The sequence below is a fragment of the Hyla sarda genome, chromosome 4 (genome assembly GCF_029499605.1).
Source record: "Hyla sarda isolate aHylSar1 chromosome 4, aHylSar1.hap1, whole genome shotgun sequence".
Lineage (NCBI taxonomy): Eukaryota > Metazoa > Chordata > Amphibia > Anura > Hylidae > Hyla > Hyla sarda.
This window is the reverse complement of record NC_079192.1, coordinates 250,827,692-250,843,211: the sequence shown is the minus strand read 5'-3', so window position 1 is coordinate 250,843,211 and position 15,520 is coordinate 250,827,692. Positions and strand designations below refer to the sequence as shown.

Below are 15,520 nucleotides of genomic sequence, written 5' to 3'. Positions count from 1 at the left end.
ATATCCCATCCTCCTATCCCGACCTTCTATCCCATCCTCATATCCCGTCCTCATATTCTGACCTCCTATCCAGACCATCCCGTCCACAAATACCGACCTCATATCCCGTACTCATATCTCGACCTCCTATTCCGACCCGTAATATGTGTACCAAGTATTATTGAAATATCTCCAGCCATACGGAAGTTATGTGGGAACATACATTTCCCATTGATTTGAATGGGACTTTAAACAAAAACCCCGACCCTCACAAATGGGGGTAGTTAAAGGTTGAATTAACTATCCTCTATTTTAAGTGGACATATAAGTAACGTAACCAAGTATTATCAAAATATGTCCAGCCGTTTGGAAGTTATGCAGTAACATATATTTCCCATAGACTTGTATGGGACTTTAAACAAAAACCCCAACCCTGGCAAATGGGGGTGAATAAGGGTTAAATTACCTATCCTATGTTTGTTGTTGACATATAAGTAACATGTGTGCCAAGTTTCATGTTAATATCCTTAGGGGTTTGGACATGATGCTGGAACACACATACACACATACACACACACACACACACACACATTAGCCCTCATTTACTAATGTCAACCCGACTCTTTTTGTCGGGTTGTGAGACCAAATTTGTGTCACATAGCCCATGCGACACAAATCTGGTCGCACAACCCGGCAAAATAAATCATCACTCCGAGTGTTTTTTAAACCCGTCAAAATGGGCATGGTTATCACAAAAAGGGGCATGTTCCCGACAAAAAAGAAAAAACACTCGGAGTATGATGAAAAACTCACAGGAAAACCTGTGAATTTTTCTTCACCAAAACCCAACAGCTCTGAGCTGTCGGGAAATGACTCAAAACTGACTAAATCCTACCCCCATCATGGAACAGGGTCTGTTCCATGTTGGGGGTAGTAGTACAGGGGCAAAGGGGTTGATCGTATCGGGTCTCACTTCTGAGACCCGATCTGATGAAAAGTTATAAAGCAGGGGAGCGGGCGGCATGGTCCGCTCCCCAGCGATGTACGATGTATTTTACTTTCATTTTCAAATTTCCCGCCGGGATCCCTGAATGGCTCCTCAGTACTGGCCATTCAGGGATCCCGGCGGGGAATTTGAAAATAGAGGATTTGCGGTGGGGAAGGATATATAGAGTCGATGGGGGAATGTATATGTCCCCACAGCTTCTATATATCTTGTCCCCCGCTGCGCTATCATATGCCCCCGTACAGCACGTTATATATGCCCTGCACAGCGCATGTTATATATACGTCCCCTGCACAGCGCATGTATATATGTTCCCCACACAGCGCAAGTTATATATGCCCCACACAGTGCAAGTTATATATGCCCCGCACAGCGCATGTACATATGTCCCCCGCACAGTGCAATCATATGCCCCGCACAGCGGATGTTATATATGCCCCGCACAGCGCATGTATATATGCTCCGCACAGCGCAATCATATGCCGCGCACAGCGCAATCATAAGCTCCTGGTAGCGCTGTCATTGAGAAGCATTTTATTAGCAGAGCATCTCTCCGGGAAGCCGCTGCCCGATGCTCTGCTAATGCTCCGCTTGTGAGTGATAGCGCTTCAAAGGCATATGTATATAGAAGCAAAGTGGGGACTAGATATATTGGTTATCTGGTCCCCTCTTCGCTTCTATACACAGTCCTCCTGAGTACAATCAACACAGCTGAACCCATCGCCTCCCTCCATCCCCGGTGTTATAAATACCTGTTCCTGGGGTCCTCGATCCTTCTGGCTCCGGCACTATGGCTGTGCGATACGCAATGACGAGTAATGTCCCCAATGTGACGTCACCGTCAGTGCGCACAGTGAGCGCCGGAGCCAGGGGGATCGCGGACCCCGGACCCCGGGAACAGGTATTTATAACACCGGGGATGGGGGGAGGTGATGGGGCAGCTGTGTTGGTTGTACTCAGGAGGACTGGGTATAGAAGCGAAGTGGGGACCAGATAACACTTATATATCTGGTCCCACTTCGCTTCTATATACATATGCCTCTGAAGCACTATCACTCACAAGCAGAGCATTAGCAGAGCATCGGGCAGCGGCTTCCCGGAGAGATGCTCTGCTAATAAAATGCTTGTCAATGATAGCGCTACCGGGAGCTTATGATTGCGCTGTGCGGGGCATATGATTGCTCTGTGCGTGGGAAATATATACATGCGCTGTGAGGGGCATATATAACATGCGCTGTGCGAGGGGCATATATACATGCGCTGTGCGGGGCATATGATTGCACTGTGCGGGGGACATATGATTGCGCTGTGCGGGGGGCATATATACATGCGCTGTGCGGGGCATATATAACATGCACTGTGCGTGGGACATATAAACATGCGCTGTGCGGGGCATATATAACATGTGCTGTGCGGGGCATATATAACATGCGCTGTGCGGGGGACATATATACAATTTACCGTGCAACACAATTTCCAACCCATGGGACACAATTTTTTTTCCCATGCGACACATTAGTAAATCAGGGAGAAAAATACACAGAGTAAATGAAGAAACACTCAGAGATAAACCCGACACTCTTAGTGTTATATGTTGATACATTTCTGGTCACTGATTCAAAGTGGTCGCAGCGGCGGCTGCTTGTTAAAAATCAGCAGCCCAGCTGTGGCCATTTTAAAACTGTGACCAGCGGTTGTTGTTGTGGCCCAACACTTCTCCCCTTCTCTGCATTTTATGTTTTTCATACTCCATTACCTGACCGTGCTCCAGCAGGCTCAGGTATGCAGGAGGATCTTGCGAGGCTGTATGGCAGGTATGTCAAGGACGAGTGACGTCTCCTGCTGGCTCCTCTGCACGGTGTCAGGAACGTCATTCCTCATTCCCTGCCGCTGCCGGTGGCGGCTGTTCTAAAGTGGCTGCGGCCGGGCTGCTGAACTTTAACAAACAGCCAGCGCTGTGGCCACACTGACCAGCGGCGACTGCAGGGAATGAGGAGTGACGTCCCTGACGCTGTGCAGAGGAGCCGGCAAGAGATGTCACTCGTCCTCGACATACCTGCCGCATAGCCTTGCAAGATCCGCCACCTGACCTGAGCCTGCCGGAGCACAGCCGGGTAGTGGAGTATAAAAAATATAAAAAGCAGGGGGGATAACGAGCAGGGTGGGAAATGATGAGCAGAAGGGGGATAAGGAGCAGGAGGGAAATGATGAGCAGAAGAGAGGATGATGAGCGGGAGGTGATAACGAGCAGGGGGCATGATGAGCAAAGGGGGGATAATAAGCAGGGGGGATAATGAGCAGAGGGAATGATGAGGCAGGGGAAATGATGAGGCAGGGAGAATCACAGGGGAAAGGAGGCACACGGGGGATCAGAGGGGGAGGTAAATGTGGCACAGGGGCTCATAAAAGGGGAGGAATGATGTGGCACTGGGGGGACTAAACTGAGGAGCAGGGGGAATCAAAGTTTGGGGGATGATGAGGCATATAGTGCAGAGCTTTAAAGTTCTTTATTTTACATATATTTATTTTTTCCCCTCAAATTTCCCTGTGAAAATGAAGGTGCGTGTTATAAGCCAGTGCGTGTTATACGCCAATAAATACGGTAATAACAACTTGCTTCATTGCCTTACCTAAAATATTAAATGGGTAAGGGAATTTTCACCCAAAACATAAATACATCCATATGTTAGTAAACCAGAGATTAGTATCATTGTACATTAAGTTTAGTTTGGTACATTTTTGCATTCAGCTACAATAATCATTTTGAAAATGTGACAACAGGAAGTGCAGCTCTTTTCTATCGTACTTGAATAGGTATCTAGAATACTATACTGCTCAAGAGTATACCTAATACCAAAAAAGATACAGTTGTATGTGTTATCAGGCATCATCATAAGAAAGCATGGTTTTCTAGATTCCTATACAAGTACGATCCAAAAAGGCTGCACTTTCTGTTGTCACTTTTTTAAAATGGTTGTTACAGTTGAACAATTGATTTAAGTTGAAAATCTTTACTGGTATTAATTGTCTAATTTGTAAGAAAAAAAATTATTTTTTGGCAACTCTTACTACCACCAGACCATCACTGACCTCCTGTCAGAAACATGCACACCCGTAACTCGCTGGAAGTAATTTTGAAGGGCTATGGCAGTTATCTTCCTAGTTCCTCTCTCTCTCAAAGGATCAATTAACAGTTTTGATTATCATAGCACAGTTATACCGCACAATATTTTTAGGGTCTTTTCACACGTACAGTATACTACACAGATTTGATGCACAGATTTAATGCACAGGATTTCAAGCTGTGTTCATTCATTCAGTTTACAATGAAATCTGCAGCAGAAAATCCTGCACATCAAATCTGCGCAAAATACTGTACGTGTGAATAGACCATTAAGATACGTTAAATGGTCCTATTAAAAAAAAAAAAACACTGTAAAAAACGAGTACTCATGCCACTATGTGGACAAATGCATTGTTTTTAAAGGTGGGGTTAAAAAAACAACAACATTGCTACCATAAAACACCTCAATGGGAGGGGATGATTATGTTTTTATATTTCCAAAGTGAAGCATTAATGTTTTCTCTTTTGTTACATTTTTGGATGAAATTCTAGATGTAAAGTATGTGAACTACTGTTTAGAATGTAGTATGTGATAAGTCTTATAAGAAGACATTGCTTTATAACACTTATAACAGAAATCACTTATTATAACAGACAATAACATAGAGCTTTGTTATCTGTCATTGTAAAGAACACTACACATAAACAGTTAACTAACCAGCAAATAAAATGTAGCCAAAAAAACATCTAAGACTCCAAGAGACGAGCGGTGTTTCTTGTATAGTACATAAACATTTTATGTCCTCCACATCCCACATAGCTACTAGATGTACTATTTTTACGTGACTACTCCAATCAAGACCGGTGGTTTTTATAGCTCTCCTGACAGCATTATGAACCTGGGGTATGAAAAATGAAAACCAACAAGAAGGACAACAAGGAGAGCGAATGGGTGGATCTATCGAGAGAGGAAAAGGGTCACATCACAGCTTAATCTCTCCAACAATCTACTAGCATTAATAAAATAGTTCACTTAGCAATAATATATATATATATATATATATATATATATATATATATATATATATATTAATCATGAACACAGAACAAGGTCAGAGCAAATAAAGTACATATAAATGAGCATTGTGCTGGAAAAGGATATCATTGAACCATGCTAACCTGAAATACAATATTTGTACACATGTAATGGAGCCCATGTATCATTGTATTTATGTAGGTTATTTTGGTGGCAAAAATGCCATATTTGGGGAATACCTGAATCATGTCTTGGAGATTGCCGAAGGTTCAAATGGAGGAAAAGCTCTTTGAACCTTGTTCATTCTAGACACTAAGAGAATGAGCGGAGATAAGAGTGCGGCAGTGCTTTTTGTCTTGCTGCCCTATAGACTTACAGTCATGGCTGTAAATGTTGGCACCCCTGAAATCTTTCAAGAAAATGAAGTATTTCTCACAGAAAAGGATTACAGTAACACATGTTTTGCTGTACACATGTTTATTTCCTTTGTGCTTATTGGAATTAAACCAGAAAGGGAGGGGAAAAAGAAAATTGGACAAGTCACACCAAACTCCAAAAATGGGATGGACAAAATTATTGGCACCCTTAACTCAATATTTGGTTGCACACCTTTTGTAAAAAAAATTACTGAAATCAGTCGCTTCCTATAACCATCAATAAGCTTCTTGCAACTCTCAGCCAGAATGTTGGACCACTCTTCCTTTGCAAACTGCTCCAGGTCTCTCTCATTGGAAGGGAGTCTTTTCCCAACAGCCATTTTAAGATCTCTCCACAGGTGTTCAATGGAATTTAGATCTGGACTCATTGCTGCCACTTCAGAACTCTCCAGCACTTTGTTGCCATCCATTTCTGGGTGCTTTTTGACATATATTTTGCTGTCATTGTCCTGCTGGAAGACCCAAGATCTCGGATGCAAACCCAGCTTTCTGACACTGGGCTGTACAGTGCGACCGAAAATCCGTTGGTAATCCTCAGATTTCATGATGCCTTGCACACATTCAAGGCACCCAGTGCCAAAGCCAGTAAAATAACCCTAAAACATCATTGAACCTCCTCCATATTTCACTGAAGGTACTGTGTTCCTTTCTTTGTAGGCCTCATTCCATTTTTGGTAATCAATAGACTGCTTTACCAAAAATCTTGGTCTCATCTGTCCACAAGATGTTTTCCCAGAAGGATTTTAGCTTAAGTTCAATTTGGCAAAATGTAGTCTTGCATTTTTATATCTCTGTGGGGTCCTCCTGGGTCTCCTTCCATTGCATTTCATTTCATTTAAATGTTGATGGATAGATTGGGCTGACACTGATGCTCCCTGAGCCTGCATGCCAGGTTGAATATCTTTGGAACTTGTTTGGGGCTGCTTATCCACCATCCGGACTATCCTGCATTGACACCTTTCATAAATTTTTCTCTTCCGTCCACGCCCAGGGAGATTAGCTACAGTGCCATGGGTTGCAAACTTCTTGATAATGTTGCGCACTGTGGACAAAGGCAAATCTAGATATCTGGAGATGGACTTGTAACCTTGAGATTGTTGATATTTTTCCACAATTTTGGTTCTCAAGTCCTCAGACAGTTCTCCTCTTTCTGTTGTCCATGCTTAGTGTGGCACACACAGACACACAATGCAAAGACTAATTGAACATCTCTCCTTTTTATCTGCTTTCAGGTGTGATTTTTATATTGCCCACACCTGTTACTTGCCCCAGGTGAGTTTAAAGGAGCATCACATGCTTGAAACAATCTTATTTTTTCACAATTTTGAAAGGGTGCCAATAATTTTGTCCAGACCATTTTTGGAGTTTGGTGTGACATTATGTGACATTTTTTTCCTCCCTTTTTTGGTTTAGTTCCAATACACACAAAGAAAATAAACATATGTATAGAAAAACATGTGTTACTGTAATCCTTTCCTGTGAGAAATACTTCATTTTCTAGAAAACTTTCAGGGGTGCCAACATTTACGGCCATGACTGTATAATAAAGCAGTGAGACAAAGATCAATGGGAGCTGAGAATTAAAGAGTGCTCTTTTGCTCACTTGTTCTCCTGGGTGGTTGGGGGTCTCAGCACAGAGACCCCAATTGAGCAAACATTTTTACATGTCCCTACAACATGTCAAAAGTTTTTTTTTGTAAGTAACAGGGTAATTGAGATATATATATATATATATATATTTATATATATATATATATATATATATATATATATATATATTGTTGTGTGTAAAGTTTCAGGTTAAGTTGTCATTTACCATGTAAATCTCTACTCATTCTGGACTAAGTAGTCATGTAGGCGGTCCTACGAAGTGATCAATAGCGATCTGTGTATATATGTTCATATAGAGAGTTGTCAATCACTGAGTAGGACTGCCCACTTGCTTACTTTACCTAAGTTGGGCTAAGTAGTCAAGTGGGCAGTCAGTGACCGCTCTCTCTACATGCACACTTACACATTATGAGATTGTGTGTACGAAGTTATTCTGGAAATTTTCCTACAAACTTAAATATCAATCTTCTGAGCTCCTCCTGCGTTATCACATGCTGTCTGCACATTGGACTGCATTTTTTGTGTGACAGGTTCCCTTTAAGCTCAATAACATGTTGATAGTGGCCATAAAAATACTTTGTAATTGTAATTGTTTCTGGTTAATAGTTTAAAACTGGATATACATCTACGTCTCAATGTTCCATAGCTCAAATGTAAAATTCATAACACATCATTACACTATGCTAGGAATCCATAATCAATAATATACTGCCCTGGAAACACACCACAATTGATCAGGAAATAAGTACGTGTGCCAGTAAAAACTTACAAGATATAAAGTTTGGATATTCTGTTTTCCACATCCTGAGGGGTTAGTCCAAGTCCTCTCATATATTACACAGTGTCTAAACCTTGACTTCTGTTTACATTGTACATCTTTTATTTAACAGTAAGAGAAGGTCATGTTGTATAATATGAAATGCACACCAGCTCAGTAAGCAAATTTATTCACTTTAATCTGCTAATTTTTGCATGAGAGAAAGTCAAGGAAATGAGTAGCAGTGTTATAATAAAAACAGAGAAGCAAATATGGATATTACTACTCAATCTACATTAGTTAGCAGAAATCTATTACTTATAGGTTTTCTGAAATAATACTACTAATAATAATATTAAAATGATTAGTTTTAATCTGTTTAATCTTTTTAAATTATATTGGTGCATAATTCCCATTTGGAGATCCATCTACTTTGTAGGGGGCTGTATACCTATTGGTGAATCCTACAGATCTAGTGGCTGCCACTTTTATTAGTGCTGCGCTAAGCTGTTGATGTGGCCCACCACATTCATTATGCTATGGGCCAGAGGCTCTCAAATACTGCCAGCCTGCAGAGCTTCTGTGCATCACCCCTTAAATTTGTGTCAATACATACAGTACAGTATGCATCACTGCTCATTTTTCAATTGAATGCATGCATTGTTGCTCAAGCACCAAAAGTGCTGCACGCTGGAAACTCTTGTACCAGTTTCTGTATCATCTGCAAAAATAAAAATGGTGCAATTAAATCTATTGTTATATACCAGTCTGAGATCATATGTCTCTACTGCCTGATTACACCATATTGCTTTAAAAAAGTGTTTTTCATATAACAGATTACTGTGCTTTGAGTCTATACTCCTGAGCTGCTTCTCATGTCATAACGACCTATTATTAAACCTCTTTGCAACCCTTGAAGGATGTAATCTGTCATGGTGCCCCTAAGGATGTGTGGAGCAGGCTCTAGTCTGTTTCATACCTAGCAACCCTCAGCTGGGGAAAGCTACTAATAGCCAACATGTGACAATTGTTGCAGCCGGCTATTAACCCTTTTGCTGCAGTCAAAGTGGATATTTAACTGCTTCCTGATGGTCTAGTGGGGTGAATTGCCTGTGATCAATGGGGGGGGAGGAGCAGTCCACTGAAGAGGTAGACCGAGAAGTTACCTCTCCTTCATTGCCTTATATGGCTCTGCAGCAGGCTTTACCAATTGAGTACAAAACAATACAACTGCTTTGATCTGTATGAGGAATCTATTAATTCCTCCTAAAATTTCCCCCAGGGGACCAATAAAGGGTAAAAAAAAAAAAAAAAGTTTAATAAAAGCTTAGAAAACACACAGTTACCCCTTGAACCAACATCAAATAAATAATACTAAGGTAATGAGTGAGAGACCTGAGTTTAAACCCTTAAGGACTGGACCAATTTTCAGTTTTGCCCCTTGTACACCACTACATCATAAATTAAAGGGCGAATAACAGTGGTTCCCAACACCAAATCTTGGATAATAACCGACTCTCCCAATATCAACCAGGGCATCCAGACTTCATCAAATTTCTTTGGGCACCTACGGCTAATATAAAGTGTTCTATGCAATGGAACAGATCTATTAACCAAATTAAATCCCCCAAGGGGTAGGAGAGGTATCCTTCCACGCCATTATCACTACCTTCCGGGCTAAAAACAGCAAAAAGCATATGAGGAGGCACCTATGGGAGCACAACTTCAAATCATTAATTAGACCTAACTAACAAAATTAAGGGGAGAAAACGAGAGGGGATTCAAGATGATCCGACAGAAACTGCATTACCGCTCTCCAGAAGGGAACAACACACGGACAACTCCATACAGCATGCAAGAAGGAGCCTCTATCAACCTGGCAATGAAAACATATCAAAGGAGGAAACCCCTATATGAAAGAGCTTAGCCAGACTATAATACAAACGCAATATTAATCTAGACTGGATAAGCATATCTCGGGCACTAACCACCATTGGGTAATACGTTCCAACAACCACCTTCCACTGTTCCTACCAGAGGTCCGGTATATCCTCAACCCAGGTAGGCTAACGCAAAGGGATCAGGCCCCACAAACTGAAGCAGAGCATACGCTTGTGTCAACGGCTTAGAAAGGTCAGTGGTACCCGGGAGCAACTCCACATCAAAAAATGCAGGGGTCACATAAAGAGAGACAAATTGTGCCAAGACCATGTCGCAGTTGAAGATACCGAAAACGGGCACTCCATGGGACATTAAAACGGTCTCACACTTCTTGAAATGAAGGAAAAAAGGAAAATCCCCAAATAAATGCACAGCAAGCTTGACTCTATGTGAACTCCAAAAGCCAGCTGCCTCCAACTCCTGCAGGTGCCCAAAATGAGGGTTCCCCCCCAGAGGTGCCCTGGGAGACAATGCCGACTGGGGAAAGCACCCAGAGACCACCAACCGTACCACAGCCACAGTTCTAATAGGTGACAACAACTTAGCATCAGGAATATATCAATAAAAGACATTAGTCAAAGATACATACAAACCCATCTGAGCACCTGCTAAAGCCGTAGACACATTAGAGAGATCCAGGTCGGTCCACCAGGCAGCATACTCGAGCATATTTGGAGCAGCAAGACCACCCCGTTGCTTCAGAGCCTGCAGCAACACCTGACCCAGGTTTATCTTACCAAAAGTAGTATCTCATGAGACCACTCAGCTTAACAAAGAATCTCTTGGGAGGAATCACAGGGGAAAGATGAAATAGATATAAAAACTTAGGGAGATATATAATTTTAAAGATATTAATCCTGCCCGCTAACGATAAGGGTAAAGACGACCAAGCCTGCAACCGGGTAGCCGTAGAGGAGACAACAGGATCAAGATTTAAAGATAAATAATCACAGAGGCATGGAGAAACCTCAACCCTGAAATACTTAAACCGAGTGACCACCTAGAGACGATTGGAGAGAGAGGACGGAAGAACAGCAGCCACGGATAAAGGCATCAGAAAGGACTTTGACCAGTTGACCCTCAGGCCCAAAAAGGAGCCAAACAGTTTAAGAAGATCAAATAATGCCCTCAAGGAGTCCTCGACATCAGCGAGATAAACTACAGTATCATCCGCATACATGGAAACCTTCTCCTCCACAGGTCCCCAGCTCAGCCCACATATAGAAGGGGAAGCTTGAATGTCTGTCGCCAGGGGTTCTACAGCCAGGGCAAACAAAAAGGGGGACAGCGGGCACCCTTGACGTGTACCTCTACTCAACTGAAATGACTCAGAGACATCCAGATTCGAACGTATCCTAGCAGTAGGTCTGTCATACAGCAACCTCCCCCATGCTCTAAATTTGGGACCAAACCACCTTTCTGCTGGTGTATGTACAATAAAGTATTGGCAAGGGTGAATGCAGCAAAATTATAATTTTTTTTTTCCTGAATTGTTTATTAGGTACAACCAAGCGGTAACTCAGCGGTAAAAAATAATAAAAGCAGTAAAAAATGGTAAGATATGTTAGTAAATAAAAATCTAAGTGTGCAGTGAGAAAAGAGTTCTTATTCTCCATTCACATAAGACAATTAAACAGAAATGGTTTTAGTCTATGTGCCATGTTTTACTCATTACACAGATTGTGTTGACAGAGATGGGTAGGCTAAACAAACCTTCATAGTAACATTGTAATACTTACAATCTGATTACAAGTTTATTTTCAAACTAATGAGTTAATTTTTTTTCAAGTATCTGATTGGAAATGACAATCTGTGTTTTTGAAAGGGAGATAGACAGTACAAAGCTTTCCTGGCATTTAGATAGAACTGTGTTGGTGCTCCCTGCTCAGCTGTTATGTCATGTCTGGTTTTGTAGCACATGGAAAATAGCAACATTCAATCCTTGAAGCAAACTTTCCTCCTGTCTCTGTTATTTCATAGGAAAATTATGTTGACAGAAGGATCAAACTGTTTGCCCTCAAGTGCCATTATGAATGGAGAGTTGCAAGAAGAAAAAAATGGAACTTAGATTGGATTACTATGAATGCTAGCCAATATAAAAAAAATGGGGCGATTTACATATAAATAGCTAGAAAATTCCAAAACACAATTTACTCTAAAATGCAGAATGGGTAATTTGGGAGATAGCAGACAAAAACACATCCAAATTTAATTTTGCTGATTACAAAAACAGTTTCAACTAGACCCAGAAAAAAGAGATGGTAAATGCCCTTTGTAAATGGCATTTTTAAAATATTGCAATAAAACTAAACACTTTCCCGATTATTTTGTCAACAAAGAAGAAAGAAACCTGTACACATGACTTTTCCTACTATTTGAAATAAATTGTGTTTAATACAAAAATACCAGATTGGCTGCTGTTATTGTGGTAAATTGTCAAGATATTTTGTCAGGACATCTATACATATATATTACATACATATATATACGCCCTGTTCCAAATTATTATGCAAATTCTATTTAAGTGTCACAAAGATGAAATAATTAGTTTTTCAGTTTAACTCATGGATGGCATTGTGTCTCAGGGCCCTTTTGTTCACTGAAAACAATCTTGGACACCTGTTCCACATCATTAAAAAGAGCACCTTTTTCAAGCAATATGGGGAAGAAAAAGGATCTTTCTGCTGCCGAAAAGAGTGAAATAGTTCAATGCCTTGGACGAGGTATGAAAACATTAGAAATTTCAGGAAAACTTAAGCGTGATAATCCGATTATTAAGAGATTTGTAGCTGATTCAGAGCACAGATGGGTTCGTGCAGATGAAGGCATGAGGAACATTTCTGCCATATCTATGCATCGGATCAAGAGAGCAGCTGATAAAATACCATTCCGGCTAGAGGAAGTGCGCTAAGCCGCACAAAACAACTTGTTCTGGAGACATCCCGCCTCCCACCCCGCTCCCCCGCCTGTAACATCGCTATGCTGGCTGGATATGAATAAAAAGACCTGACTGGTGAATGCGGCCTTTGTCTTCTTTTGCTCTTGCGTTGTGCTTTCTGCCCTGGCTACGCACCTACGCTTCAGGCTTTGATTGGATCCCGTCCCGTGTGCTACACCCGCTTGCAGTGCTGCTTAGTTACGTATGTGCCGGCTCCCTGTATCTTGTTGCTTTTAGATATTTAAAGCTGCTGGTGCCTCTGGAGTCCCACGGACATCAAGGTGTAGAGTCCTCCAGAGTCTTGCAACTGTGCAAAAACCTTCTATTTGGCCACCACTAACCAATGCTCACAAGCAGAAAGAGGCTGCATAGGGCAGAAAAATACATGTAGACTAATTTTCAAACAGTCCTGTTCACTGATGAGTGCCGTGCAACCATGGATGGTCCAGATGGATGGAGTAGTGGATGGTTGGTGGACGGCCACCCTGTTCCAACAAGGCTGCGACGTCAGCAAGGCGGTGGTGGAGTCATGTTTTTGGGCCAGAATCATGGGAAGAGAGCTGGTCAGCCCCTTTAGGGTCCCTGAAGATGTAAAGATGACCTTTGCAAAGTATGTGGAGTTTCTGACTGACCATTTTCTTCCCTGGTAAAGAAGGAAGAACTATGCTTTCTTCATGCATGACAATGCACCATCTCATGCTGCAAAGAATACCTTTGCATCAATGGCTGCTATGAGGTTAAAAGGAAAGAAAGTCATGGTGTGGCCTCCATCGTCCCCTGACCTCAATTCTATTGAGAACCTTTGAAGCATCCTCAAGCAAAATATCTATGAGGGTGGGAGGCAGTTTACATCCAAACAGCAGCTCTGGGAGGCTATTCTGACATCTTTCAAACAGATTCAAGCAGAAACTGTCCAAAAAACTCCCAAGTTCAACAGATGCAAGACTTGTGAAGCTGCTATCAAATAAGGAGTTCTACGTTAAAATGTAATGTGACTTGTTAACATGTTTAAAAAGTTAAAATGTTATGAAAAGTTTGATTGAAATAGCTTTTGATTTCAGTAAATATGCTGCAAACACAACAAATGACAACTTTCAGTTCTTTACAACCTATAAAATGTTTTGATTTCTTACTGCACGTAATAATTTGGAACAGTGCATTGTACGTTTTTTATGTTTAAAAAAATACTGTTATCATTAGGAGGTTTGTTCAATGAAATTTGAATTGTACTCTTAATAGTTGATAACATGAGAATTATGCTGACTGTTATGAACATCAATTATTTAGGTAAATGAGAAAAATATAATTTGCATAATAATTTGAAACAGTGTGTATATATATATATATATATATATATATATATATAGTGTATAACTATTTATATATATCAGAATATTAGTAATATCAGTACATATATATATATATATATATATATATATATATATATACATACATATATATATATATATATATATATATATATATATATATCGGTGTATAACACACACTTTTAAAATAACAGGCAAAAACCTTGCCTGCGTGTTATACGCCGATAAATCCGCTGGTCTCTTATCCAAAGTGGACACAGTGCAGGCTGCTTGTTAAAAATCAGCAGCCTGGCCGTGGCATCCTTAAAACAGTGACCAGCAGCGGCTGCTGCGGCCTGGACACCTATTATTGTCGTCCCCCCCCCCCCCCCACAACCCCCCACAACCCCTCCTTCTCTCCTGTCTTTTTTTTTTTTTTTTTTTTTTTTTAACCTCACCCGGCCACGATCAGGCTCAGGCTGCAGGTGTTCAGGGGCTGACATCCTATGCTGGCTCCTCTGCGCGGCATCAGGTATGTCCCTCACTCAATCTTCCCTGCAGCCGCTGCTGGTGAAAGCGGCTGCAGCGCCGGCGTCTTGTTAAAGATGAGAATTGACAAGTGATGTCCCTGACTATGCGCAGAGGAGTCGGCAGAGGACGTCACTTGTCATGCTTCAATGCCGTGCAGCCCTGGAACACCGGCAGCCTGAGCCTGCCAGAGCGTGGCCAGGTGAGGTAAACATTTTTTTTTTTTAAAGCAGGGGAGAAGGGGGGAGCAATGTTAAAGCTGTGGGCGGCATAGTAGCGGGATCACAGAAGGAAAGGAGGAACAGGGGCACAGGGGCAAATGAGGCACAGAAGGTTACAGGGGCAAATGAGGCACAAGGGCAGCACAGGGGTAAATGAGCCAATAGGAGATCACGGTGAAATGAGGCATGGGGATCACAGGGGGACCACAGGGGAAATAATGAGACAGAGAGGGGATGAGGGGAATATTGTGACACAGGGGCTGATAAAGGGGGAGGAATGATGTGACACAACAGGGGAGCAAAATGAGGAGCAGGGGGAATGATGTGGCAAATGGGGGAATCAAAGTTAAAGGAATCTTTTGGCATTAAGTTCAGAGCTTCATAGTCATTTATTTTACATTTATTTATTTTTCCTCAAAATTCCCTTTTAAAATGAGGGCGTGTGTTATATTACTCATATGAGATAATAATATGTTGCCACAGGAATACTTCATATTGCCATTCTGTAGGAATGGGACAACTTTTGGTCTGCCGGAGATAAACATCTTTGCTGTATGATTTAGCATTTGCAAGCAATTCTATAATATACTGTAGTATCACAATTTCTTTCTTTTTAAGTTAAGACTATCTTATTATAATTGGTGATAAAACTATTTAGTAAATTAAATCATACTTCTCCCAGATAATTATCAGTT

At 41.4% G+C, this 15,520-nt stretch overlaps 1 protein-coding gene across 1 annotated transcript in view; it reads right to left on the bottom strand.

Annotated features, from left to right (window-relative positions):
• The window catches only part of LOC130369128 (mitochondrial inner membrane protease subunit 2-like), a 482,812-nt gene extending 474,863 nt beyond the window's left edge, over nt 1–7,949 (bottom strand). The window contains exon 1 of the mRNA XM_056573917.1: nt 7,903–7,949. The gene's annotated coding sequence lies outside the window, so the exon portion shown is untranslated. The remainder of the gene's footprint in view (nt 1–7,902) is intronic.
• Between the last annotated feature and the right edge of the window lie 7,571 nt (nt 7,950–15,520).